At 37.9% G+C, this 27,887-nt stretch overlaps 2 long non-coding RNA genes across 2 annotated transcripts; one reads left to right on the top strand and one right to left on the bottom strand.

Moving 5' to 3' along the window:
• LOC123866513 lies at nucleotides 1–27,775 on the bottom strand. Its single transcript, XR_006796212.1, has 3 exons — nucleotides 27,760–27,775; nucleotides 25,375–25,379; nucleotides 1–96 (listed from the first exon to the last, which is right to left on the bottom strand). It is a non-coding gene; the product is annotated as an uncharacterized LOC123866513 (long non-coding RNA).
• Nucleotides 14,382–26,680, top strand: LOC123866507. Its single transcript, XR_006796206.1, has 4 exons — nucleotides 14,382–14,517; nucleotides 16,416–16,425; nucleotides 22,499–22,503; nucleotides 26,670–26,680. It is a non-coding gene; the product is annotated as an uncharacterized LOC123866507 (long non-coding RNA).
• Nucleotides 27,776–27,887: the final 112 nt, after the last annotated feature.

Here is a 27,887-nt window from a genome sequence, read left to right as displayed (position 1 = left end):
TGTAAGTTTATTTGTAGGAAGTAATCTCTGAAACAACTGAACCGATTTTGAAAATTCTTTCACCAGTAGAAAGCTAAATTGTTCCTGAGTAACATACTTAGGCTTGATGTATTTGTTCACTTGAGAACATTTTGGAGAACTCTCAGGTGTTCAGGTTTCCTCACGATATTTTACTTCACGGTTAAAACAAGTGATATCCGATAAGTTAGCGTTGCGTGCCCGAGATCGAACTACCTACCTTTCGTATACGTCTTAACCACTAGACCACTAATAAATAAATAGTTTTATCTTAGTCGCCATACAATCAATCGAATCGATTCCTTATCAAGGTAGCAATGAAAACAATGAAAACTAATATACACAAGAATTTCTGTAAGTTGATAACGTAAGAGTTACTAAATAGTTTACTATTAATCTTAGCAGAAACTATGTATTATGATAGTAACTCTTGCTGCTTACCTCTGGGAATACGACGCGTGAGACAGGTAAGTTCACGTTAAAGTTAGCTTTGTTATATCACTGCCAAAGCAATATCGCTCACCGCAACATGAATGTTACGTAATTTCTCATTTATACAAGTTACGTTTAGATTACGTCGCATTAATATTATAAAGGCCAAAGTTGGTGTGTATGTATGTGTGTATGTGTGTGTGTGCGTATGTTTGTTACTCTTTCATGCATTTTTTTTCTGAAATTGGTTGGATTTGGCTGAAATTTGGAAAAGAGATAGATAAGATCCTGGATTAGCACATAGACAACTTTTTATTTTGGAAAATTCATGAACTCCCACGGGAATTTGACGATGAATTTGGCAGCCTTGCAAGTAAAAAGATCCCATGTTTGATTTTTTCATTATTTACTAGCTAATTGCCCGTTGTTGATGATAGTACTCACAAGCCTCAAAAACAGCTGCACAATGCGTGCAACTTATTAAGCTTTAGGTTAGCTTAGGAAGAATCCGACATTAACCTCCGTGCCTCCTCGGGCGCGGTGGTATCCATGAGGATACCCCTACGAAAAAGTTACATTGTAAGCTTCTAAAAATTGATATCTACTTCCGCCAAATACTCGGCTTTTACCCAACATTCGATCTACATTTTGTCTGACAATTGAAACACACATCAACTTGTAACTATCTGTAAGTAGGTACTGAAATACCTCTAAACAATACTAATATTGGAAGATATCCGTCCTCACAGAATTCCGCGGTAGGTACGATCGTGTTGGAAGCGTGGCCATGCGTGATGCGATACACTTGCAAGAACTCCCGCAGCAGGATCGCAAACAGGAAAGTAATCGTGAATTGGATTGCAACTGTGGCGCCAAGTTTGCAGCGCGGCGGTTAGCGCGGCGCGGGGATCACCCGCAAATTGGATTCCAAACTTGGATTGCAAACTCCAGCTTATAAGTGATACCTACTCGTACATTTCAGTGTAAGTGTTTTTGTTTTATTTTCTTCAATAATTCAAATAACAAATTTCTATTCTAGCAAATAAGGATGCCTTCACGACGTCCAAAATTCCTCAGTGTTTGAAGACCAAAGTGTTCGAACAGTGCGTGTTGCCAGTGATGACATATGAATCCGATACAAGCCTAGTCGCTATGGGTCTCATATAGGGCGATAGAGAGAGCTATGCTTGAAGTTTACTTGATTAGATCAGAAATGAGGAGGTCCGTAGCAGAACCAGGTTAACCGACAGAGCACAACGGTTTGCAAAGCTGAAGTGCTTATTAACCGGTAAGCGTTGGGGTTTCCAAGGTGTTGGAATGACGACCTTGCATCGGAACACGCAGCGCTGGAAGCCCTCCTACTAGTGAATCTACTACTACTAGAATACCCTGGAAACATTTTGATTTACCAGGATAAAAAGTAGCCTATGTCCATCCCCGGGATGTAAGACAGAAAGACAGACACACTTTCGTAATATTAAAGTATGGATAGTATGGGTTGATATTGTAGGCAGGAAGCATTTTAACACGAGTTGCTTTCGAGTCGACAAAAAACACTCGACACGAAATTACTTTGCATGAAGTGTCAGTTCTCCGTTCACTTGAATCCATCTCCCTCATTTGCATGAAGTGAATTAGTTATTGACGCCTTCCGTCGCTTTCACTCGGAACGCTTCCCCGTCTTCGTATTTTTTCACTCAATTTTCCCTTTGAGTCGCGACAAATGTGTATTTATCGCGACGTTCATGGTTGACAGTGATTTATGAGAGCCAACGACGTTATACCGGCGGTATGGTTAGCGGTACCTATAGTGCGGTATAATACCGCACTATAGGTACCGCTAACCATAGCTCCTATTTCAATACTGCTAACTTTGCATATGAATTGACTAGCTGATCGCCCTCAGCTTCGCTCGAGTTAAGTTTTTGAAAATCGGTATGGGGTGGAATTTCCAAAAATTCTAGAATACGTATCTCTTCCTTTTTAACTAAAAGCCCAAATATCATAGATATAATATAATAATAATACAATTTAGTTTACATGTTACGATAGATAAAACATGCTAACAGGAGTCATGTGCGTTTTAGAAATTATATATCACTTGCTTTAATGTTCAAGGAAAACATCGTTAGGCAACCTGCATGCCTGAGAGTTTTCCATAATATTCTCAAAGGTATATTAAGTCTGCCAATCCGCACTCGGCCAGCGTGGTAGACTATGGGAAATCCTTCTTAGTCTGAGAGGAGACCGTAATGAGATGATCATGCTGATGATAAAGCTTTTCAAGTTTTTATGTTTTCAGTTTTCACACAATATTTAATTGTTACTACTGAATCGATGACCGCGTACTGGAAAGTGTAATGTAGGATGACTTTCGAGTTGCTGGCGAATTGAAGAAGGTGGTGATTTTCCAGCAGCAGCTTTATCCAGCAGTTTTTGCGTAAAAAAGTAACAAACATACACACACACATACAAAGCTTTGCGTTTATAATATTAGTGTGATACTAATTTGTGTTATAAATTGTTTGATTTAATTCATCTATAGGCATTGCCGACTAAATATTACGAAAGCTGGTAATATAGGCAATACCGCAATAAAGAAGGGGCAGATTAGACCCAAATACTCAGCTTTATCCCTCCGCCCGCGACGAATACTTTATGTAGATCCGCCGTTTATGTGATAAAGGGTAAGTATGCCTTCATCTCACCGCTTGAAGATTTTACAACTTGTTTTGCCAAAGTTAAGTGAGAGGGGTCATAACTTTTTAAAAAGCTCTTACAAAGGGACTTTCTTGAAATGAAATTAAATGTAATGATATACTACTAATACTTATCTAATTCTCAGGCATGCTGGTTTTCTTTACCGTTAAAACAAGTAAGTAATTAAAACGTAGGTACATAACGAAATTTAGTGTGGTGGAAGGCTTCACCCGTGGCTAGTTACCACCCTACCGGCAAAGCAGTGCCGCCAAGCGATTTAGCGTTCCGATACGATGCCATGCAGAAACCGAAAGAGTATGGGTTTAATGAAAACTGCTATACCCCTGCTAGGTTAGCCCGCTTCCATCTTAGACTGCATCATTACTTACCATCTGGTGATATTGCAGTCAAGGGCTAACTTGTATAGAAATTTAAAAAAAAAACTTCGTTAGCGGTGCGTGCCCGGGATCGAACTTCGAATCGGGATGACTTAACCATTAAGCTATCACAGCCACCTATGGATGATAGATCCTTAATTCTTGCCTCGCGACCTCAGCGTTTCAGCACCAAAAGGCATCATTATTTATATTGTCTAATGCCTCTTTACCTTGTGAGTTATGACTGTGAAAGCAAAAGGGGCAATTTGCTGTAGTGCGCGATATAAGGCGCGTCATCCATCACGCTCAGAAATGCAAACAAAGTAACGCAATATGGCGTGACTCGGCCTAAAGGAAATATTAACGGCTGATACGTGACGAAGAGTAATGTTACTTTTGTGACTTCCTAACGTCTTACATTATGTCACTTCTTTATGCTTTGTAGATATAAATCCACTTGAAAGGTCGAGAAAAATCTACAAAATGACGTAAAAGTAACGAAAAAACCGCTCACCTTCATGTTCTCTTAACTGAGAAATCAATCCCACCAAAAACATTTCATGTAAAAAGTTAGCCAAGACTCACAAGTTCATAATGTTTTCACTGTTAAAAAGTTATGAGATCTCTAGTAGAGCCAAGCCCCTAGCTGATCTTAGATTTGTGCTGGCCATGGGACCTATCCCAAGTCCAAAGTAATATAGCTCTTAAATGTTCTTGACTATATCACATTTATAACAATAAATAACAAATCACTCTACTTACAAGCTCTGATTCTACAAACCCTATATCTTGGTAAAAAAAGTACGGTTTGGCCGTTTAATAACTTTTAACGTTTAATATGTTATGTCATGTAATAGTTTTACGAACATTAAACGGCCAAGCCGTACTTTTTTTTACCAAGATATAGGGTTTGTAGAATCAGAGCTTGTAAGTAGAGTGATTTGTTATTTATTGTTATAAATGTGATATAGTCAAGAACATTTAAGAGCTATATTACTTTGGACTTGGGATAGGTCCCATGGCCAGCACAAATCTAAGATCAGCTAGGGGCTTGGCTCTACTAGAGATCTCATAACTTTTTAACAGTGAAAATATTATGAACTTGTGAGTCTTGGCTAACTTTTTACATGAAATGTTTTTGGTGGGATTTCATTTCTTTTTGGCAGGTGCCCTAAATTTTTTTTGGATCTATTTCTTGTAGGTACATCATTTTCATGGCCCACTCTCTATCGTTACCTCTTTTTTTAAAAGCTTTTATTCAACTTGCAATGTACTCGTATGTAAGTATATTTGTTCGGGTGGAATCTTGCAACTCAATTTTGAAGCAGATATACCAAATTTCAGTCTTTTAGGACTTCAGGAAACACAGATACATGGTACGTTTGATAAATCTGCCACGGACATCTTATCATGTAAACTTTAGTATTCGAGCAACAAATTTTACAGATATGCATCTCATATACGAGGGCATGAAGGGGGACCCGATTTCTTAATTTATCTGTTGTTCATAATTCTTGAAATTTGTACTTAATGCCAAATTTCAGTCTTCTAGGACTTCGGGAAGTACCCTAGAATTACAGACTAGAAGTTTTGACTGTCAATAAATCTGAAACTATAAAAGCTAGACAATTGATACTCAATGCGTTTAATCAATTTGCCAAGGACATCTTATCCTGAAAATATCAGCATTCTAGCGACAGAATTTACAGATTTGCTTTTCTCATAAGAGGCGTAGAGGGGGGAAAATTCCAATTTCTCAATTTTTCTGTAGTTTGTATGCAATTTCTAGTCTACACACCAAATTTCAGCCTTCTAGAACTTCGGGAATTACCCTAGAATTACAGACTAGAAGTTTTGACTGTCAATAAATCTGAAACTATAAAAGCTAGACAATTGATACTCAATGCGTTTAATCAATCTGCCAAAGACATCTTCTCCTGAAAATATCAGCATTCTAGCGACAGAATTTACAGATTTGCTTTACTCATAAGAGGCGTAGAGGGGGGGCATTGCCAATTTCTTAATTTTCCTGTAGTTTGTATGCAATTTCTAGTCTACATACCAAATTTCAGCCTTCTAGGACTTCGGGAAGTACCCTAGAATTACAGACTAGAAGTTTTGACTGTCAATAAATCTGAAACTATAAAAGCTAGACAATTGATACTCAATGAGTTTAATCAATTTGCCAAGGACATCTTATCCTGAAAATATCAGAATTCTAGCGACAGAATTTACAGATTTGCTTTACTCATAAGAGGCGTAGAGGGGGGGCATTGCCAATTTCTTAATTTTCCTGTAGTTTGTATGCAATTTCTAGTCTACATACCAAATTTCAGCCTTCTAGGACTTCGGGAAGTACCCTAGAATTACAGACTAGAAGTTTTGACTGTCAATAAATCTGAAACTATAAAAGCTAGACAATTGATACTCAATGAGTTTAATCAATTTGCCAAGGACATCTTATCCTGAAAATATCAGAATTCTAGCGACAGAATTTACAGATTTGCTTTACTCATAAGAGGCGTAGAGGGGGGGCATTGCCAATTTCTTAATTTTCCTGTAGTTTGTATGCAATTTCTAGTCTACATACCAAATTTCAGCCTTCTAGGACTTCTGGAAGTACCCTAGAATTACAGACTATGAATTGTGATGATCATCAGTGAGGGACGAAAACGGCGTATTTTAGGTATCAATAAATCTGTAACCATAAAAGCTAGATATTTGATACTTAGTATATTTGGTAAATTTGCTGAGGACACCTTATACTGAAAATTTCAGCTTTCTAGCGTCATCCAGACCGAAGTTATGACGGGTCGAAAATACGGCGAAACACTTCGAGAAAAAGGTACTACGTAGCGCCCCGGCCGCCGTTTGGCTCGTCTTGGCGGGGGCACTGCCGTGCCCCCTGATTTCCATCAGCGAACTTCCCACAAGATTACAGCATGTGGTTATTCAAGAGGCGGACCAACAAATTCCTGAAAGACCAGCAACACATCGGCGGTTCCTCTGGTGCTACAAATGTTCATGGGTGGCTGTAATCACTTAACATCTGGTGACCCGCCGGCTCGTTTGCTCGCAATTTTTATTAAAAAGAAAAAAAACCTGGCTTTTATATAGTTGCAAAGAAGACCAGACTAGCAGAGCGCAGCCGCTCCAGTCTAGGAGACTATCACGCCCACTTAGTTGCGCAACCAACCAACCAAATATCAAAATTTTAGGTTTGTAACTCATTTCGTCTACGAGCTAGAGTAGAAACACGTAACACGCAGACAGACAGATGGACAGCAGAGTGACATTAATAGGGCTTCGTTTTACCATTTGGGTAGAAACCTAACCCTAAAGAAGCAATACCAACTGTGAAACATCTAGATTATTTCTGTACAAACTAGTGGTACTCGTGAACTAAACAAGAAAAGCAATTAATTTCGCTGAAACGTTAACTTTAAACCCATTGCAAGTAATTGCCGTTTATTTAACTTCCAGTTCGGGGCTTCGGTACTTTTTGCGCATAAATCCTTGTATTTAAATAGATTCTAAAGTTAGCGCGAGCCACAACTTTGCTGATTAAATTTCTGTAGTCCGAAGCAGACGCCGCACCCGCTTACGGAATCGCTAAATAATATCATTTCAGAACAATTGTTAGCAGAGACATAACAAGTGTACGCTTGAGAAGCAATACAAACTTTACACAACAGTCCGTGGTTAAAGAGATTAATTAATTAAAAGGAAATAAGAGCAGGATTACCTAATTTATATTTATTGGAGCTTCGTTTAGAAAAGGCTCGTTATTTTAGAATAATACTTTGTCCAAGCCCATTTACTCGTAGGTTTGCAAAAATCCCGTGGACAACTTTTATCCCAAAAAACGTGGAATTTTTGGGACAAAAGTTGCTTATGCCCATCCTCGGTATGGAATCTACCTATAATAGAGACAGATAGGTACCAAATTTTGTCTAAATTGGCCAAGCGGATTGGGCTGTGAAAAGATAGCAGACAGACAGACACATTTTCACATTTTTTCGTTATCGTTCGATTTCTTTGGGTATGTCTGTACATCTAAAAATTTCTCTCTCTTTATTTAAGGACAGTTATAAATCGTTCAATTTAGGAAACATTTGGTCGTTTGACTGTAAATTAAGTAGCCCGCTAAAAAATGAAAAGTCTTTTTACAAAAGGCTTCTATTTCAAAAAAGATGACGTCAAACACGAATGCTATCGTTAAAATTTTGAAAATAAACTAAAATAGACTCCATTAATGACAGCGAAGCTTGAATAACTTGCAAGTGTAGGTACTCGTATATTAGCAGTAACAATCCCAAGTTTTCAACCTACATTTACTCAAGTAGCTCTAGCGACGTACTCGTAACACAGGATTAGCGTGAACGGGCATGTTGGTTCAAAGTTACGTGGTTCGTGAAAATTAGCGCTCAGCTCTGAGCTCATTTGCTTGTATGCTCCTGGCGGTGCTGTATGGCCTTTACAATGTTAACTATAGTTTGTAAATTGTATTAATGTTGTGAATTTAACTGTTGAAATTTCGTTTAAGTCAAAGCTGTGTGTTAATCAAAGTGTATTGAACTTTATTAGTAACATTGTAGACTTTTTCAATGTCCATTATTGAATTTAACATCTAAATAATAGTAGTAGGTATACCTATTAGTGATTAATTATGTGAACTCTGAAACTGAAAACTAAAGCTACGTGTTCCAATGCGCTTGGTTATTATCATTAGTAGAGTTCAAAAATAATCGGATTAAAATGGACTACCATCCTACTTAATAATAATATAACAAATGCGAAAATGGTTTTATTTATTGATTTGAATTCAATCACATCGCAATGGAGCAACGTATCGATTACTGTTTGGTTTTTAACCCCCGACCCAAAAAGAGGGGTGTTATAAGTTTGACGTGTGTATCTGTGTGTCTGTGTATCTGTGTATCTGTGTATCTGTGTATCTGTCTGTGGCATCGTAGCGCCTAGACGAATGAACCGATTTTAATTTAGTTTTTTTTGTTTGAAATGTGGCTTGATCGAGAGTGTTCTTAGCTATAATCTAAAAAAATTGGTTCAGCCGTTTAAGAGTTATCAGCTCTTTTCTAGTTTTCTTGCAGAAAAGAAGGTTAGATAACCGTTAGGTTCATAATATTATGTCAATAGACAAATGTCAAGCTGTCAAGATGGACGTTGCCTAATTACATAATTATTTATTTGAAAATGATGTTTTGGAAAACTCAAATACTTTGGATCGTCGGGGGTGTTATAAATTTTTAATTTACACTTGTTTATTATTTATCGTTATGGCGGATACACTGCAAATTTCAACCCTCTACCTATTACGGTTTATGAGATGCAGCATGTTGACAGAGAACGGACGGACGGATGGATAGTGGAGACAGGGCTTAGTAGTAGAGTAGGAGGCTTAGTTAACACTATTCGGATACGGAACCATAAAACGAGAAAATGTTTGATTTTTGTGTGCAATTGGGTTTAATCATCATTAATAAAATTGTAGCACTTGAATTTAATCCGCATGATCTAAATGATTTCAACAAGTGTACATATTAAAAATTTATAACACCCCCGACAACTGAAGGTTACAGTAATAACTAGAAAAGAACTGATAACTTTTAAACGACTGAACCGATTTTCTTGGATTGTAGCTAAGAACAGTCTCGATCAAAAAAAAAACTAAATTGAAATCGGTTCATTAGTTTAGGAGCTACGATGCCACAGACAGATACACAGATACACACGTCAAACTTAAAACGCCTCTCTTTTTGAGACGGGGGTTTGAAAACACTCAATTGGAAACATCACAGGTACAAAGTATAATAACTAAGTACTTTGTAGGTACTCGAAATGTATTTTTTACTCTCTAAGCCTGGATTAAGCCCGGAGTCGGCTGAGTTTAATTTGAAAAATGACATTGAAAATTCTTTAAAAAAAGGGGGAGTACAAATTTTTCCTCATCTTTCAACCTCGGCTGATTTACTTAGGCATTGTTAACATTTAACCGTGTCCGACATTTTTAACCCCCGACCAAAAAAGAGGGGTGTTATAAGTTTGACGTGTGTATCTGTGTATCTGTCTGTGGCATCGTAGCTCCTAAACTAATGAACCGATTTTAATTTAGTTTTTTTTTGTTTGAAAGGTGGCTTGATCGAGAGTGTTCTTAGCCATAATTCAAGAAAATTGGTTCAGCCGTTTGAAAGTTATCAGCTCTTTTCTAGCTATTACCTACTGTAACCTTCACTTGTCGGGGGTGTTACAAATTTTTAATTTACACTTGTTAACTATTAAGGATTTGGTTCCACTTGTAGAGATCTAAAATAATGAGTTTCATGATCAATATCAATGGAGCCTAGACACTATGTCATATAAATATTTGGCTCGACCCGGGACGTAAACCCGGAACCTTGTACTTCGCAGTCCAATAAGCTAGCCACTACACCGACTACTCGTATGTCTTGTGTGAGGTAATGTGTATTGAAGTAGTCGAGTTGGTATATGTATAGGTAGCTATGTATCATTAGTTTAGTGCTCGCTCTGGTAGGACGATCAAAGGGCGCTATGATCCGGATCACAGCATCTCTACAACGCGACCTTTACGACTTGTGTATAAACGCGTTTTATCACGAGTTTTTTTAATAATAATCATTGTTTAGGAATACAAAAGCAAAATGTCCTTTTATTTTTAGCAGTCCTCTTTGACGTTTTCCATGCGTAAGTTCACGAAATGTACATATTGGATTCAGAGGAAAATATCTAAGCACTAGTTAACCCGGCCTGGCTTTGCTTGAGTGGATTTTCCGGAAAAATCAGTGCGGAGGTAGAAGTTCCAAAAATCCTGAAATAGGTACTTTCTGTGCATTTTTCGGTGAAAGTTAAGTCCGGTCCGGTCTTGTTCGGTCCAATGCGTAGAAGATAAGACAAGGGGATAGAAGTTTTCCTCATTCCATTAAAAACACAAATTTTACATTAAAACCACGGATCTGTATAATTCTCGTAGAAAGTTTAGTTTACTGACGTACCTACGTAGCTGATTGTTTAAAATTTTTACTTATTAAACACCAGACCTGATGCTGTGCAGATCACAGTCAGGTTTTGAAAACTTTTCAAATCACTTGTTAACTTGAGTTTTATTATTTAAAAAGAAACTTATTGGTTTTTTTCCAAATTTTCGATGTAAGTATGTAATGTAACTGTGAATATGTGTATTTTTAATAAACATATTCGCTGACAATTTGCTCGGAAAGCAGATTTTTATGCTTACGATATAAATATAGCGTGCTCGAGTAAACGACGGCGTTTATTGACCATCGCTTTTAACGCACCCGTTTACTAATATAGCAGTTGCATCTTTCAAAAATAACCATCTACGGCTATCCGGCTCGATGTTGCCAGTTCATATTTTATCTTCATCGTCATCATCATTAGTAACCCATAGACCACCGCTGGACTAGATCTCTTGTAGGGACATTACACTGCCTGAATCCAGTTGCTCCCGGCGACTCATTTCATATTGTCTATCCACCTAGTGGGGTTTTCCAACGTTGTGCTTTCCGGCGTAAGGTCGCCATTCTAGCATCTTGAGACTCCAAAGGTTTTTGGAACTATGTACCCTGCCTAAAGCGTCACCACCCGTTGAGCTATGTCTGTTACTCTGGTTATCCTACGGATCCCCCAATTTCTAACTTTATTCTGACATTTGATCACGTTTTAGTAGCGGTTTTTTACAATAACGGTATACAATGTAGCGTGTCCAGATATACGACGGCGTTTATTGACCATCGCTTTTAACGCAACCGTTTATTGGAGATTGCATCTTTTATGATCTACGACTATCTCGTACAATGTTGCCCGCTCATATTTCATCTTACGAGTTTATTAAACTTAGTTGTTCAATTTTTTATCACAACAAACTAACAAACAGACAAGATCATCATATCATAAGATATCATTAAATTGCAAGTGAAAATCTATGGATACTTTTACCACCCGTGCAAAGCAAGAAAGAATAAAACTATTTTGGTATTCGCTTGGAAACATGAAATCTATCTTTATGTATTTTTTGGATAGTTTAGCTCATAAATTAAAAATGTTACGATATTTAACGTCTACAAACATTAAAAGTTTGAAATAAAATTCATATTTTATTTTCAATGGCTCTACAAAATAATTTCCAAATAATATTTTCTCTATGAAAATGAAACACGCAATCTACATTGTAGAACTGGGTTTTCAAGTGTTTATTTTATACTCTTTTAAAATGTTTCAGAAAATAATTTAACTAGAATAACGTTTTAACTTGCCCGTGTGTTACCGTGACTTAGCCGTTATCTTTTACAAGCAGAACACATTTAGTTCCGAATTACTCGGGAAGCGAAGAAAAACTGCAGTTAACTTAAGGAATACTATGTTAACTGCTATTTGCGGAAACCCACTTACCTACCCGTATTTTAAACCAGTACAAGTTCTCAAGCTAAATATTATTATTATCTTTATTTATTTTTACAGGGTTTTAATACAATACTTAATATATGACAGTCCTATCCCGAAACAAGTAGACAAGCAAGTATCTTTCAAAATACAGAAACACTTAAATCTCTTCAAACTCAAACCCAAAGTATTTATTCAAATTGGGTACCTCTGTACATTTTTTGATTGTCGATTACGTAAGATACTGATTAAATTTTTATATCGAAAAAGTATTCAGATATGCGTATTTTTGCGGTAAAAAGAGACGTTTAATCTGATCATACATATTAACCCGATGGCCCTTGTGACCGTAAATCCTTTACTTGTGACAGCAATTTAGAGTCTACGAGATAGCTCTCGCGATGTGATGTATCACACATGGAACACCGGCACCATCATTATAAAGATAGAAACAAATACATACAAAGAAATTCCTTTTTTAACCCCCGATCCAAAAAGAGGGGTGTTATAAGTTTGACGTGTGTATCTGTGTATCTGTCTGTGGCATCGTAGCGCCTAAACGAATGAACCGATTTTAATTTAGATTTTTTTGTTTGGAAGGTGGGGCTTGATCGAGAGTGTTCTTAGCTATAATCCAAAAAAATTGGTTCAGCCGTTTAAAAGTTATCAGCTCTTTTCTAGTTTTGTTTGTACTAGCAGTTCAGGACGGCATAACGTTGCAACTCCATCTTCATTAATAAAATTATAACATTATTATGTCTTTGTTGCATGCCAAGGATGCCAAGTCAGTAACCAGAGTTTGATGGTCTTAATTTGGTGGTCGAATTTCTTGGTGTGTAACATCAGTAACCGTAGAAAAATAGTAATAGACAATAAACTTTCTATCTGAATACTAAAGACATATTGCCTAGTTATATAAATAACTGTTAGTGACTTTTGAAAAATACAAATACCGGAACTCCATTATTCTCGGTAATATAGTACCGTCAGTGGAAGAGGCACTACCACGCCCGCCCATAAATCCTTTACCGTTGACTCGAGATACTGTACCACGCTACTGCCCTGGGACATGAAGCCACATATATCTTAATGTGTCCAGACTTCATCTTAGAATTCTTCTATCTAGATATCCACTGTTATATCTAAACTAGCTGATGCCCGCGACTTCATACTCATGGATTTAAGTGTTTAAAAATCCTATGGAAACTCTTTGATTTTCCAGGATAAAAAATAGCCTATCACACTCTCCACTCATTATGATACCCGCAAAAATCACGCCGATCCGTTATCCGTGTGATTGAGGAGGTGAATCTCGTCCGTTCCGACGTGATTGAGGGACAAATCAACAAACATAACGTTCGTATTTGTAATATGGATAGTAATGTGAAAGTATTGTGTTTGTTTATTGATTTATCATTTTAACATTCATAGCCATAGTTTATTCATCAATCAGAAAGGAGAATTGAGAAGATCCGTAGGAGGACCAGAGTAACCAACATAGCTTAGCGGGTTATGAAGATGAAGTGGCAGTGGGCAGAGCACATACATTGTTTGAAAAACTGATAAACGTTGTGGTCCCAAGATGCTACAATGGTGAGCTTGCACCACAGAACGTGGAAGACTCCCAACTAGTTGAATAGACATCAAACGACTCGCAGGGAGCCGCTGGATGATGGCGTCATAAGACCGTGGCATGTGGAAGTCCCTACAAAAGACCCATGTCCAGCAGTGGACGTTTATATGTTGATGATCCTCAATGACATTGTAATACAATTTAATTCAAACTGAGCACTAAGCCAAGCCATTAGGTACAGTAAAGCACGGGCTCATTGGAATTCATAAGCATTACCACTCCCTGCGCCTACATGGGATTTACTTAAATTAACCAAATCTGCTTCGTAGATCTCAGATAAGCTCGATTTATTTGCAAGCTCTTTGCGAATGTGCGGAAGTCGTTCTTTTTAAAACTAGTGTAAAAAGCAGAGGTTTTTTTTTTCATTTTACGGATTTGAAGTCCTCCCTGGCGAAGGAAGTGAGTGCTGGAGTTTTATTATTGGGAGAGTACGAGTTCGATTCAAAAAGCTATGACAGGCTAGTGTTTAGACTTCGGCCTTTATTCGGGGGGTCCTGGGTTCAACAATGCACTACTAACTTTTCAACTTATGTGCCCTTTAAGCAATTAAATATCATTTGGTGTAGCGGTGAACGAAAACATCAGAAAGAAACCTGCATACCTGTGTGTGATGAAGACCTAAAACTTCTTAAGGCTGGGGGTACACGGTGCGTTGCGGCGCCGCACCGTTGTTAAGTCGCAGCGGCGCCGTAGCAGTGTTCGTTTTCTCCATATAATATATGTATGTATTCGTAAACAACTGAGTGGTGCCACTCCGACGTCACAACGCATTCAGCCCTCCCCGCCTCGTCTCGGTGGTCGCAAGTCCGGTGCGGCGCCGGAGCGCATCGTGTGACATGCCACAGATATTTCTATGTAAAACGACGCAGCGACACCGCTCCGACGCCGCACCGCCGCGCCGCCGCAACGCATCGTGTGCCCCGCTCTTAGTTTGATTTCCATTTTACGCAATCATAATTATACCAATGAACCAAAATTGAAGAGTAATCGTAATCCTCAAAAATAAATCAAGGTGACCCAAAAAATCCTAAATAAATAAGAACCCAACAATTTTCTCCCTGGCTGACTAACATCAAACATGTTACTGAAATCGCTTAAAGCTTTCTTTGTGCTAACAAATTGAATAAGATCTTTGAAAAAGATGAAAGCACAAAAAGTAAAAGGCGACGATTTTTATACGACTACATAGGTACATAAAGAATTTTTGTATACATTTGAGGAAACTGTAAATTTTGCAGAGGGAGCAACAACTGAATGAAAGCTATTGATACTTTGCTATAATTGTACCGAAATCACAAACTTTGGATTCAATTTTTAAATTTAAAAAATACAGCACATTTTTAGGCTGTTTTGCTTGAAAATGAGTTTGATTTTATATACATTTATCGAAAAGAATTTTGGACTTAGTTACAATACAGTTTTAGGACGTTTTGCTTGGAAATGAATTTAGATTCTATTCAGTGGATATTTATTATATTTAATGTTTAGAATAAAAAGTATTACGATTGTGATGTAATTAGGTGCAACATTTTTTTTCTAGCTCCTCAATTAAAACAGGATCAAATAAAAATTAAAGAAATGCGAAAGTTTCATCCAAATCGATCCACTGTTAGACGTGCACAAATAATCAAACTACCTACAAGAGCTTTAATAATATATTTTTAGGCAAAAAGTAGGTACTTAATTACTTAATATTAAGCATCCTGTGGTACAGGTAGGTAACTATTTGTGCAACAATTTTAGAATTATGTTCCCCATTATTAGGATACTAGAGGATACTGTTAATGTAATTACAGGGACTAAACTACCTCGGTACAGACAGACACACTTTCGCATTTATAATATTAGTATGAATTATTAGGCCTCAGCTTAAGCTGCCTTGACTCGCTGCTTTCTCCATTTGCTAATATCAATAGGTCGTGTGTAAGACAAAGGAAAAGTAAGAATTTTCCATTTGATCGCAAAAACAGGAAAGCGTTTTCTGCTAAGTATGTAGATATATGTATGTAGGTGACACAATTTCGTACGTTAATTGGCTTCTCACGAAGTTCTCTGTAATTGGATAGTTCGATATGGAATTGCTTCGGTTGTGCAATTACCATAATATTTACTTTTATTATGGACCATGGAGTCACAGAGTAAGGACATGACGTGATGGAGTTATGATTAATTATTATTAGCTATTCACAATTATTTCATCGTCATCATCATTGTGTAAGGTTACTTTTAAAAATTGATTTGAATTGTCAACAATAATATAAAATTATTAATTTATCTAATGCAGGTAGTTTGATAAAATCGATATTTGGCTCACTCGATGTCATACAATCTGTTGCTAGGAGGCCAACAAGATTGAACTTGCATAAATACGGGTGTTTTGAAGGTTTTAGTTCAGTCTCCTTCTGAGATTCGGAACGATATCGCATATTTTCGGTATTTGGGTTGTGAACTGGATAATTAGATGTTGTGATAGCAATCACGCTCTAATTGAATTATTTATTTTGGCATTAGTTTGTTTAGATTAAAACTCTCGGATAACCTTGCACATTAAACTTGTGTTTTTTTGTGTTGGTTTTGGAGAGGACATTCCAATAATTCGATAAAAATATTTAAATAATACCTGCTTTTCTGAGTGACGCCAATAATTGTCAACTGAGAAAAGTCCACTGCTGGACATAGTTAACATTAGAATTATTAGTTATAGACATAAGTTGTGATCTCTATGTCTGTTTTATTGACTACGAAAAGGCTTTCGATCGTGTACGTCATACAAAACTTTTGGAGGTTTTGGCGAGAGCTGGCCTTGATACAAGGATAATATCTGTACTCCCGTTCCACTGATGCTCAGCTGTGTAGCGGAGCGGGTAAGATGTGCTACGAAGATGCACCGCCGCAAGGTAGCTGTGCGGCTCGAGCTACGCGATGCATCGACGACGATACAGAGGCTACGGGGCTACACCACCGTAGCTCCCATCGTAACTCTCATCAATAGCACGCATCCCTCCACATAAAAACATAGTTTTGATAAACCCGTTTCCACCAATGCTAAGCTATGTGGAACAATACACTTGGGTTATTCAAGGGGCGGACCAACAAATTTCTGAAAGGCCGGCAACGCAACGGCGGCAGTTCCTTTGGTGCTGCAAATGTTCATGGGTATCGGTAATCACTTAACATCAGGTGACCCACCTGCTCGTTTGCTTGCTATTTTTTCACCACACACATACATATCAAAGTTGCGTAGCACATCTCAGAAAGGCAGTCTAAGTATACCTAGATAGTATTTTCATTTTCATGCAAGGATCAAATTAAGAAACTTTAAGTTTTGTAGCAGTTTCAATAAACATTAAATTGCGAAAATAAGCTAAAAACTTGTACAACTTTCATATCGGAGTTCCAGTTTGAATTCAATCGGAAACTTCCGAAGAAATCTCAAGGATGCACTTATTATTTTTTACTTTTCCATAAGGTATATAATATTGAAAAATATTCTAAAGAGGATAAAAGTAAAAAATACGTTGATAAATATACTCTTTCCTATTCTTTGACTCATAAGCTCCAAGCTTAGCAGGAAGTTATGAAGGAGAAAAATTGGCCGCATCAATAACACACCCAAATATGCTTACAATTTGACGTTTTATTTTGGTGCAGCTACCTCGTGACATTAGAATTTATTTACGGCAGTTTACGAACGAAAGTGTAAATTGAAAATTTATAACACCCCCGACAAGTGAAGGTTACAGTAACTAGAAATGAGCTGATAACTTTCAAACGGCTGAAGCGATTTTTTTGGGTTATAGCTAAGAACACTCTCAATCAAGCCACCTTTAAAACAAAAAAACTAAATTAAAATCGGTTCTTTAGTTTAGGAGCTACGATGCCACAGACAGATACACAGGTACACACGTCAAACTTATAACACCCCTCTTTTTGGGTCGGGGGTTAAAAAATGCAACAAAATAATTTCGAATACTTTTTTGATAACTTGTAAACCACTGCTTGCTTCGGACCCAAAAAAATAATGAACATACCTATAGATAAGTTAAAAAAAGATTTTTCATATAGAAGTAGTACCTAATACGCATGAGTGACGCAATATGGCCCATTTTCAGTAATTACCCTTTCTAGTTCAGAACATGTTATTCTCTCTTCCTACATGCTACACCTACTCACTTTTACCCGAAAAACATCATAAAATTACACAATAAAAGGCTATAACCGTTAGAATTACGCGCGGCATGTTGTTAAAAGGGCGGATCGGAGTGCGGGTGTAACGTTTCGCGGATGCGGATATAATTTCGCAGATTTTATCGCCGTTTCCTTTCCGCACAATGTCCGTAATAAATTCCGCAGATAATTCACGTACGTTTTTGAAAGGAAGTAAACTCGGAACTTGATGTTGTAACCTACGTTGCTTTACTCGAGCTTGTTTATGCTGGGCTCTTTTTCCACGGCTGCCCATAAAGAAGTATAATTTTTTCATGGTTCACGTACTATGTCATGTGAGTCTCTTTAAGTCCACTATAACTTCTAAATGCCAGAGTAGATTTAGATGTATGGCGTATCATAAGAATACTTACATAATCTCTAGTAAAACTAGCTCTAATTTTTTGGAAAAAATTCAATATGGTGGATGTATGGTGCCATTCTCAATTAATATGAAAAATCTTCAATTATATTGACTTAATAAACACCACACTAGATATAAAGTTGCGTAATTTTAGCACTAGGACGTACAGTCAAAGGCCGTAAGTCGTGTAGCACCTTAATGATCATATTCGCGTGGCACGGTTATGCACAAGCGTTAGGTGTGTGTGACTTGTTTATAGAAAAAGGTCATAAGTGCGACAGGTTTTTGATGGCAACTCGAATTTTGAGGCCGGCCGTACATTGGTAAATCTTAAATACAATATATTAAGTAGTGTATTTTATTTAATCTTGTTTTTCTTCTTTGATAGATAAGGATCCGTCTTGGGTAGATATTATGTAACTATTATTGAATTATAATTCATATTGCAATAAAAGATGGATAATCTCATTTTCCCGTCCGCCGCAAGAATTAGGGCGCAATAAATTGAAGCGTCAGATACCTACTGCTCCCCGGGGACCAATAAATCATGGCACTGTCCAAAGGGAATTTATGTTATAATGTTACATTTTTACATCTGTTCCATCACAAAGTACGCCGGTAATTAAAAGGGCCTAGATACATCAATCCTTATTTGTTTACGAAAACAACCACTTTTTTATCCTTGATTGCATTCGTGGTGGTAAGTGATGCTGCAGTCTAAGATGGAAACGGGTTAACCTGGAAGGGGTATGGCAATTTTTATCAAACCCATACCCCTTTTGGTTTCTACACGGCATCGTACCGAAACGCAAAATCGCTTGGCAGCACGGCTTTGCCGGTAGGGTGGTAACTAGCCACGTCCGAAACCTCCCACCAGACCAGACCAGAAATTTAGAATGCCTTGCCTGCCCGCCGGGAATCGAACCCACAACTTTTACTAATAAGACCATAGCGCTATGGGTAGTTTAATTGAATAAAAATATTTTAAATTTGAATTTGAATGATTTTGACTTTAACTTTGAATTGACTAATAAACAAACACTGGCATTTATACTTGAGTGTAGTGACGGTAATAAGAAACCTCCTAGTAAGTAGGCAGTACGTGGACTAAAAGGGATTCCTAAATGATAAGGGATTTTCCAGAAAATTGCAGCCGTTACAGCCGAGTGGAGGGGAGTGGAGGGGAGTGGAGTATAAATCTGAGGTGGGGATGAATAACAATGAGGCGCGTAACTGCCGGGACGAGAGGCGCGAGGTGATGTATCACGTGCTATATCACGCGCAGGATGTAACGACATTTCCGCATGCGTAGCTGAGGAGCTACGGACGGACAATTTGGAAATGGTCGTAAAGTCTATTTTATCTATTTTTAGGGCTCCGACCTCAAAAGGAACCCTTATAGGATCTGTTGTCACTTTGTCCATCCATCTGTCCGTCTCGCTGTCTGTCGGTCTGTCCGTCTGCCCATCTGTCCGTCTGTCCGTAACATTGACCTATAACAATCATGAAAGGCAGGCAGGTAGGTCTTACAGCACAAGTAAAGGAAAATATCTGAATCACGAAAACCGTGAATTTGTGGTTACTTACTTACATCACAAAAATAATGTGTTCATGAACAAATAAAATTAGTATTTAGGTATAGTCCAAGTAGGATCACACTAATATTATAAAGGAGAAAGTTTGTATGTGTGTGTGTGTATGTTTGTTACTCCTTCACGCAAAAACTACTGGACGGATTGGGCTGAAATTTAGAATGGCAATAGATTATACCCTGGATTAGCACATAGGCTACTTTTTATCCCGGAAAATCAAAGAGTTCCAACGGGAATTTTAAAAAACCTACATCCAAGCGAACGAAGTCGCGGGTATCAGCTAGTATCATATAAAAGGACTTTGCCTGTACTTTCTAAAACAGATTTTTATTTATTTTTGTGCATAGTAGATGCCCGCGACTTATTTGCGTGGAATTAGGTTTTTCAAAATCCCGTGGGGACTTCTTGGGGGGACTTAATTTTCCGGGATGAAAAATAGATTCTGTTAATCCAAAGTATAATCTAGCTCAATTCCAAATCTCAACCAAATCCGTCGAGTAGTTTTTGCGTGAAAGAGCAACATACATACACACACATACATACACACAAACTTGCCTTTATAATATTACATAGAGTCTTTGAACAACAAGGCTCTTATATTTTATGGAGTTCATTATCCAATGAGGGACTCTGTCTCAGTTCAATGAAAGTTTATTTTAGGAAGTGGAAGGAAATACTCATTATACCTAATATAAATTTTAAATGTTGTTCTAAGCATTATTAGGCTCGATATCAAAGTTGGAAGCGGCGCGGCGCTGTAATTATTTCGCGAGATTACCTCATTATCACAGTACACGGAATAATAAAGAGCTGTTAACGATACGAACACCAATATTGTCAGCTAATATTGTTGTTATCAAGGCTCTTTACGAACTGCATACGAGAATGGAATCCGAATTCCATGGCCGAATCCGAGAATTTTCGACTGAAGCAGCTGTTAGTTGCTACCTATACGTAACCGTTGGTTTTATCGTACTTGAGAAGAAGCCCACAACAAACTCAGTTGCAAAGTTCTTTTTATCATCACCATTTCACAATTTCACTTTTTATTGCGCCCTACCTCGTCTCTCCTTTCATTAAGGCTGCCTTTGCATACTGTTTTTAGTTTATAGTTTCTTATTTTGTTTTGGGTTTTTCTTTTTTTTAATGCAATAAAGTCTTCTATCTATTTATTAAATACCCAAACAAGTTGCAGTGTCAACACTCAAACTATGTCTACTACACTGATTGCGTTGCTAAAATACTTCTATTCTATGTTTAAGTTTTAACACTGCGGTAGAAGTTACAACTTAAACATAGTAGTGTTATTTGCATAAATATTCCGCTCGAAATAATTCATGGAAGTAGGTCGGGTGCTGAACATTCAGTTTGTTTATGGTTGCTCGCGGAAGAATGAGCAAATGCTCTGCTCGTAGAGTATTCACGGAGCTTGCTCTTTCACTAAAATAGACAGATTGGGAGGTTCTTTGCTGTACACTCGTCTGATTTAGAAGGGACCACAAGCTTAATTTGCTAAAATCCACTGAAACGGACAAATCTGTTCGGTGTAACATGCCGTGCAGTATAATACGATATGCACCACCTGCCGACGACGAAAGTATCCTCCTTCGCCATTTGACCACAGAACAATGAAACACCGTGAACGTCGGTATCCTTATGTGGTTGGCACTTCCAACCCACACGCACAAAACGATTTTAACCGACTTCAAAAAGGAGGAGGTTCTCAATTCATCGGAACTTTTTTTTTTAATGTATGTTCCCAATTACTCAAAAACGCCTGGACTGATTTGGAAAATATTTTTTTTTTTGTTTGAAAGGGTATACTTTCCAGGTGGTCCCATATAGGTACATGTCCACCCATGTACCTATAGCATATTTTAGTAGTGGGGGGCCACTAAGATTTTTGTGAAATAAAATTCAAATGAAATTGGGACTACCATTGTATGGAGTAAGTGACGGAGAGAGCCCTTTTAATCCCAATTTGCACTAACAAAGGTACAGACACGTATAACTTCGCACGGTATCGCATTAGCATGCAGGGCGTTAGAGGAATTTTTGCGGCGAACAAATGTGGGAGCACGCACGATTTGACTTGAGGAAATCTGCTGATGCTGCTCCCTCGCCCCGCTCCTCCCCGTCTCTTTGAGGGGAGAGGGGGGGGGGGGGATATTTATTACCATACCGTGACGGCGGTGTGAATATAAAACAACGTGTAAAATTACATGAAAACCTGACTATTATTCCATTTCAGCTTTAATTTAAAAAATTATTATACAGGCTGACCGGCGATGCGATGTCTAAAAGAAAAATTTAAATACATTATATCAAGGGGTATCCAAATCACCCCCATGACTTTTTTCATGATTTTCATCCGTCAGTGGGGAGTTTTTTTTTTAAATTTTATTTTACAATTTTTAGTGACCCCACTGTATTAAAATATGTCATGTCTAGTTAAGAATCTACTGTTTAATAAATAAAAAAAAGTTTCTGACGAATTGAGAACCTCGTCTTTTTTGAAGTCGGTTAAAAATGAATTGATTTTTGACGCAAATGGAGTGATTATGTGCTTGCTTGTTCAAAAATAAAATAGAAATGAAGATTTTTTTTAATAATATGTAAAATTTAAATAGTAGGTAGCTGTTCATAGGTAGGTACATTTTATGCTGTGCAAAGGCACATATTTTCATCACTTCATATCTTTTAATTACATCTATACTAATAAATAAAATTGGAGTGTCTGTCTGTAATTTCGAAATAACTACCTCATATTAAGCTCATATGGTTATTTGAACGATACCATAACTGAATCACACGTTTTTAAAATTTTTGTCTGTCTGTCTGTCTGTCTGTCTGTCTGTCTGTCTGTTTGAAAAGGCTAATCTTTGGAACGGCTAAACCGATTTTGACGGGACTTTCACAGGCAAGTAGAGGATTGACCAGGGCGTAAAATAGGCTACTTTTTTAACCGACTTTTAAAAAGGGAGTTGTGTTTTTCTACCTATGTACACCGAAATCTCCGAGATTTCTGAACCGATTTGCGTCATTTCTTTTTTAATCGATAGAGGAACTTTGCGACATTGTTTCATAAAAAATTTGGAGTCCAACTCCTCAATCCTGATGCTGCAGGGGATCTGACCAATCCACGCGGGCGAAGCTGCGGGCATCAGCTAGTATTTAAATAAAGACTCATAGTTATTGTAAGTTGTTTTGTTGTTTAAACTATACAATGAACAGTTTTAACCTTTGAAACGCTTTAATTTAGAACCTATTTTGTAAGAGAAACTGGAAAGTGTCCTCGTCTAGAGCACTGGCCTCTAAATAGTAAGTGCAGCATTAAACCAATAGCAGCGGCTCGTAACTGGTGACGGATTAAGTGATGAGCACACCGCCGTAACGAGCAAAGTCGGCGGAAACGGGAGTTTTATTGCGACTATCTCCACGACCATCTACCCAGCACAGACTAATGGAAAAGATAGACGGATCCCTCGCGAACAGACGGGTTCATAATAATATGTTAGCAACAACTGCTTAGTGCCTAGTAAGCTTGCTTTTAGTGTAGTCTTTTTTTATTGTGAGATAGGCTTGGGTTTGTCGAGAATCAAACCAAGTAAAAAGCAACAATGAGGTCTGGGTTGGAACGCGCTTGCCTAGAAGATGGAACAAAAAAATTCGTTCGAGTAATGTTTTCAAAGGTGTGAAAGAAAAGATTGGATACTGACTACATAAGGGTGCATCATCACAATCATCATAATTAACCCACCGCCGGCTCACTACTGAGCACGAGTATCATTCAGATGTGAAGGGTTTGGCCATATACCAACACGCTGGCCAAATGCGAATTACTAGACTTCACAAACCTTTGAGAACATTATGCTCTCTAACGTATGCAGGTTTTCTCATGATTATTTCGTTCTTCGCTAAAATACTTAGTTGCTTAAAACATATAAGGCTCCGAAAATTTTAAGAGGATCTCCGACTAGGAAGCCAACTTTTTAGCCTAACTTATTAAAATTTGAGTTTTTCTGTCTACAAATTCTAAATAGCAGCCCCGAGTTGGGAAGTTGGCGTACAACCTTGTGCGTCGGAAGTCGAAGAGCACGTGAAGCCGTTTTCGTCTGACTCTGTCCGGTCGTATCGGATTACTATACAACCAAACTATGAAAATGAGCTATAGACAGTATACCTGTGTTTAAACACTTGTGCAATATAATATCTTCTGTATTTTTAGCTGCATTAAAATTGGTCATGTCGTCCGAAATTCGGTCAAGAGGAACAATGTCGCGTTTTCAGTTGTGTGTTTCACAGAGAAATGCAAGCTCTGTATGTGCAAGGCAAAGCAAATACCAGTGGATATAACTTATGAACAAACACTGAGCTCCGTAAGCAAACATTCGTCTGTTTGGGAACCTAGATCTGTATTCTGATTACGTCAGCATCAAGATAAAATTGTATGGAACTTTTTAAATGAAAGTAATCTCATTTCAATAGTTACATAATCATAGCTTTTTTTTTTATTCACTATAGGCAAGCGCTTGACCACAATCACACCTGATGGAAAGTGATGATGTGGTCTAAGATGGGACGCGTTTACCTAGAAGGTGCCTATTCATGTCTGTTAGCTTTCATAGGTTAGCTTTCATGTCTGTTGTGAAATCTAATACATTTTGACCGTATATTTCAGCTTCCTACTCGACATCGACTTCAAAACGCGATGGTAAGCCTAGTGGTTAAAACGTCGGCTTTCCAATGGGGTCGGGTGTTCGATTCGGAACCTCTAACTTTTCGGAGTTATGTGCTTTTCAAGCAATTAAATCACTTGTTTTAACGGTGAAGGAAAACATTGGGAGAAAACATGCATGCCTGAGCGTTCTCCATAATGTTTTCAAAGGTGTGTGAAGTCTGCTAACTTGGCCAGCGTGATGGATAATGCTTAAAGCCTTCTCATTCCGAGAAGAGATCTGTGCACAGTAGTGGGTGGTTTCATTTATTGGTGGCCGTTATCTGTCTATCCAGTTTCTTTAGTCTGTGGAGCCCATCTCCCGGCTATCTGAAAAAGTATCAGAATTACCTCGAATTGAAGCTTTCTTGAAACCGAAACGAATTGTGGCGAAAAAATCCAGCCTTGTTAGTACGAGGAAAACTTTCTACTTTTTCACTAGCTAGCTAGGTACTCCATTTCATCGAATAGTTTTATTTATTAGGGGATTCTTTTAAATGTAGCTGCTGGAAAATTCTTCTCTTTCTTGAAGCAATTTTATCTTTACTATGTAGGTATTATATCAGAGATATCTATTGCTTTTGACACGAGAGATAAATCAAAGTCAAAGTCAGGGAAGAACAAAAGCGACTGACATAGCTTGCAAGTGGGAATGGCCAGGCCATGTCTGTTGCAGAACCGACTGCCGATGGGGCAGACGTGTTCTGAAGTGGAGACCGCGTACAGGTAAGTGCAGTGTGGGACGACCTCCAGCCCGTTGGACCGATGACCTGAAGAAGGGAGCGGGAAGCGGGTGGATGAGGAAGGCGGAGGAGCGTATTCGGTGGCGCTCTCTTGAAAAGGCCCATGTCTAGCAGTGGACGCATACAAGCTGATGACATGGAATTCTGTACCTCTACTTCAGTTTACCTAACTTTACTTAAAATTTAAATAATTAGCTTCTCACTGAAATGCGTAAGAGGCGCACTATACGCCCATACGAACTTGTTATCCCGAACTGACAATAACATGCCCTGTTGCGGCTGAAACCTATTTCCAGAAGCCCTAAAGCGCCACGCAAATCGCGTCGCTTACGCGTTTCTTAGAGAAGATTTCTACGATTTGTATATTTTTAAAACAAACAAAGGAAAACTAAAGTATACTCTAAAATGCTTTTCTTTATATGAAGTCATAGATACTCTTGTTCGTGAAGGTGTCACTTTAAATAAAGAGAATTCTACAATAAAGAGACTGTAATGTCTCTAGAAACGACAGTTATGTAGCGACAGTAGGTACCCATACCGACAATCTCTACGGATATCTAAAGCACTACCGCTACCTCCCTACCTCTATCGAGCTACCTCAATTGATGCTTGTATAAAACGGAAACGGGGTGTCGTAAATATTCGAGCTTTTGAAACGAAATATATTTCCCGTTAGGTCTTAGCTTATTTTATGGAATAAGTATGTTTATATCCGAAAATGTTCTTCTTTATGGATCAGAGGAATTTATTCTATGTAATTTAAGAGTTTTTCATTTATTGCTTTTTTCACAAACTAAAAGGCGTTCCTTACATAAATAATAATCATTTATTTATTGCTTTTTTCTCTAAAGATATAATTTTACTTTATTTATTATTGTGTGGCATAGATGTTAAAGAAAGCCACCACGATCCAAAGTTCATAGTTGCTGATCGTTCTTCCCTGTGCTGGGGACAATATGCAGAGAAACATTCAGCTTTTATAAAATAACGAAGCTCTGGCACGCGCTGGCTCTTAGTCCGTTAGTTTCAGATCTAGAAAACAATACATCACTCGGTAAAATACGTTAGTATGGAGAAGCGTCTAAGGAATGTAGGTTCGGCCTTAAGTTTGCTCTAGTGATCAAGGAAAGCTGAGTCAGTATTGTTCATAACAGGGGTATGGCTTTGAGAGGCTGTAGGTTGTGTGGAAGTAATAAACGCTCGACCGCCTCAAAGGAAGACCTCCCTTTGAGCATGCCTCTACAGTATTACAAAACTGTCATTGATTCGGTGTGTATCAGTACTGTACAGGAGCTCTATCGATTTGTTAACACAAAGGTGACTAGATTTCTGGCTGCATATCTGTCACGAGTGTGCCAGAAATGCGAGGTGTAGATTTGCACCTGTGTAGACGAGCCTCGACCGAGGCACGTATTCTGCCTCGGTCGAGGCAATGTAGCAACTAGTTTATACCGATCGCGCACTGGTGGCAGTATCGTGAGGCTGCTTTTCTTAGTCAGAGAATATTACAATTTTTTTTACAAAGTTCCTTGAAGTGGTAAAAGCCTAGTGGTTAAGACGTTGGCCTCCTAGTGGGTCGGGGTTCGATGCCAGGCACGCAACACTAACTTTTGGGAGTTGTGCGTATTAAGCAATTAAATATCACTTCCTTTAACGGTGCAGAAAAACATCATGAAGAAACCTGCATGCTTGACAACTATCCATAATGTTCTCAAAGTTGTGTGAAGTCTGCCAATGTGTCGATGTGGTGGACTCATGGTCAAAACCATAGACATACGATTTTTCGCTACGCTCAAAGACTGACAAAGCGAGGGAGCGAGAGTAGTTAGATAAGATACACTGCCGCGAGCGAAAGCGAGATAGCGAAACAAGATGCCGATAAGTCATTGTTTACGTGAGTATCGGTCCGTAAGAGTTCGGCCTGTTCCAAGTCGAGGTGATTTTTTGCATTTACTAAATAATTTTACGATTAAAACGTAAAATCTATGTCCTGCCACCATGGTGTCTTGTTCAGTGAGCGAATGTGACGTTACAAGACGTTATAATCCGCGTAAATACACGTTTCACAGGTAATTACTGATTATTTATACTAATTGTTTATAATCATTATTTCATCATTTGTTGTTTGAAAATTAGGCAAAATAGCTATTGGAAGCTTAGATGATAGGTTTCCCTTAAGACTTATCATCAAATTACATTGCTAAATGAAGAATTTTTGGATATTTTGTGTAAAATTTAAAAACGTTTGTTTACGATAGGGATTGACAAAGTAATAACGTCACAAGTATCGATAGTCGATAATCGTGTCTACCGGTAGGTTTGATGTGATAGGTTTAATGTGATGTATGTAAAATACAATATAAAACACTAGGTACTTTCCAATAAAAGAAAAGAACGAAATAAATATTTTCACTAATTTTTATTTTATTTAGCGTGACTTAGATTTCATATACAGGGTTAAGGGTAACCCGTACATTACTGTATTTAAGTGCTTATCGGGGAGGTCATTAGCTATGAATTGAGCGCCATATATACTATTTATTTTTATTAACTTGTCACTTAGACATTATATCAGAGTGTTATTGTAATTAATCAAATCAAATTTACTTGCACCCTTTAAAAAAATAAAGGTAGAAAACCAACAAATTCCGGTAATTTATATG

Source organism: Maniola jurtina, chromosome 6, assembly GCF_905333055.1.
Source record: "Maniola jurtina chromosome 6, ilManJurt1.1, whole genome shotgun sequence".
Lineage (NCBI taxonomy): Eukaryota > Metazoa > Arthropoda > Insecta > Lepidoptera > Nymphalidae > Maniola > Maniola jurtina.
The sequence above is the reverse complement of the archived record's forward strand: the minus strand, read 5'-3'. Positions and strand labels throughout refer to the sequence as shown.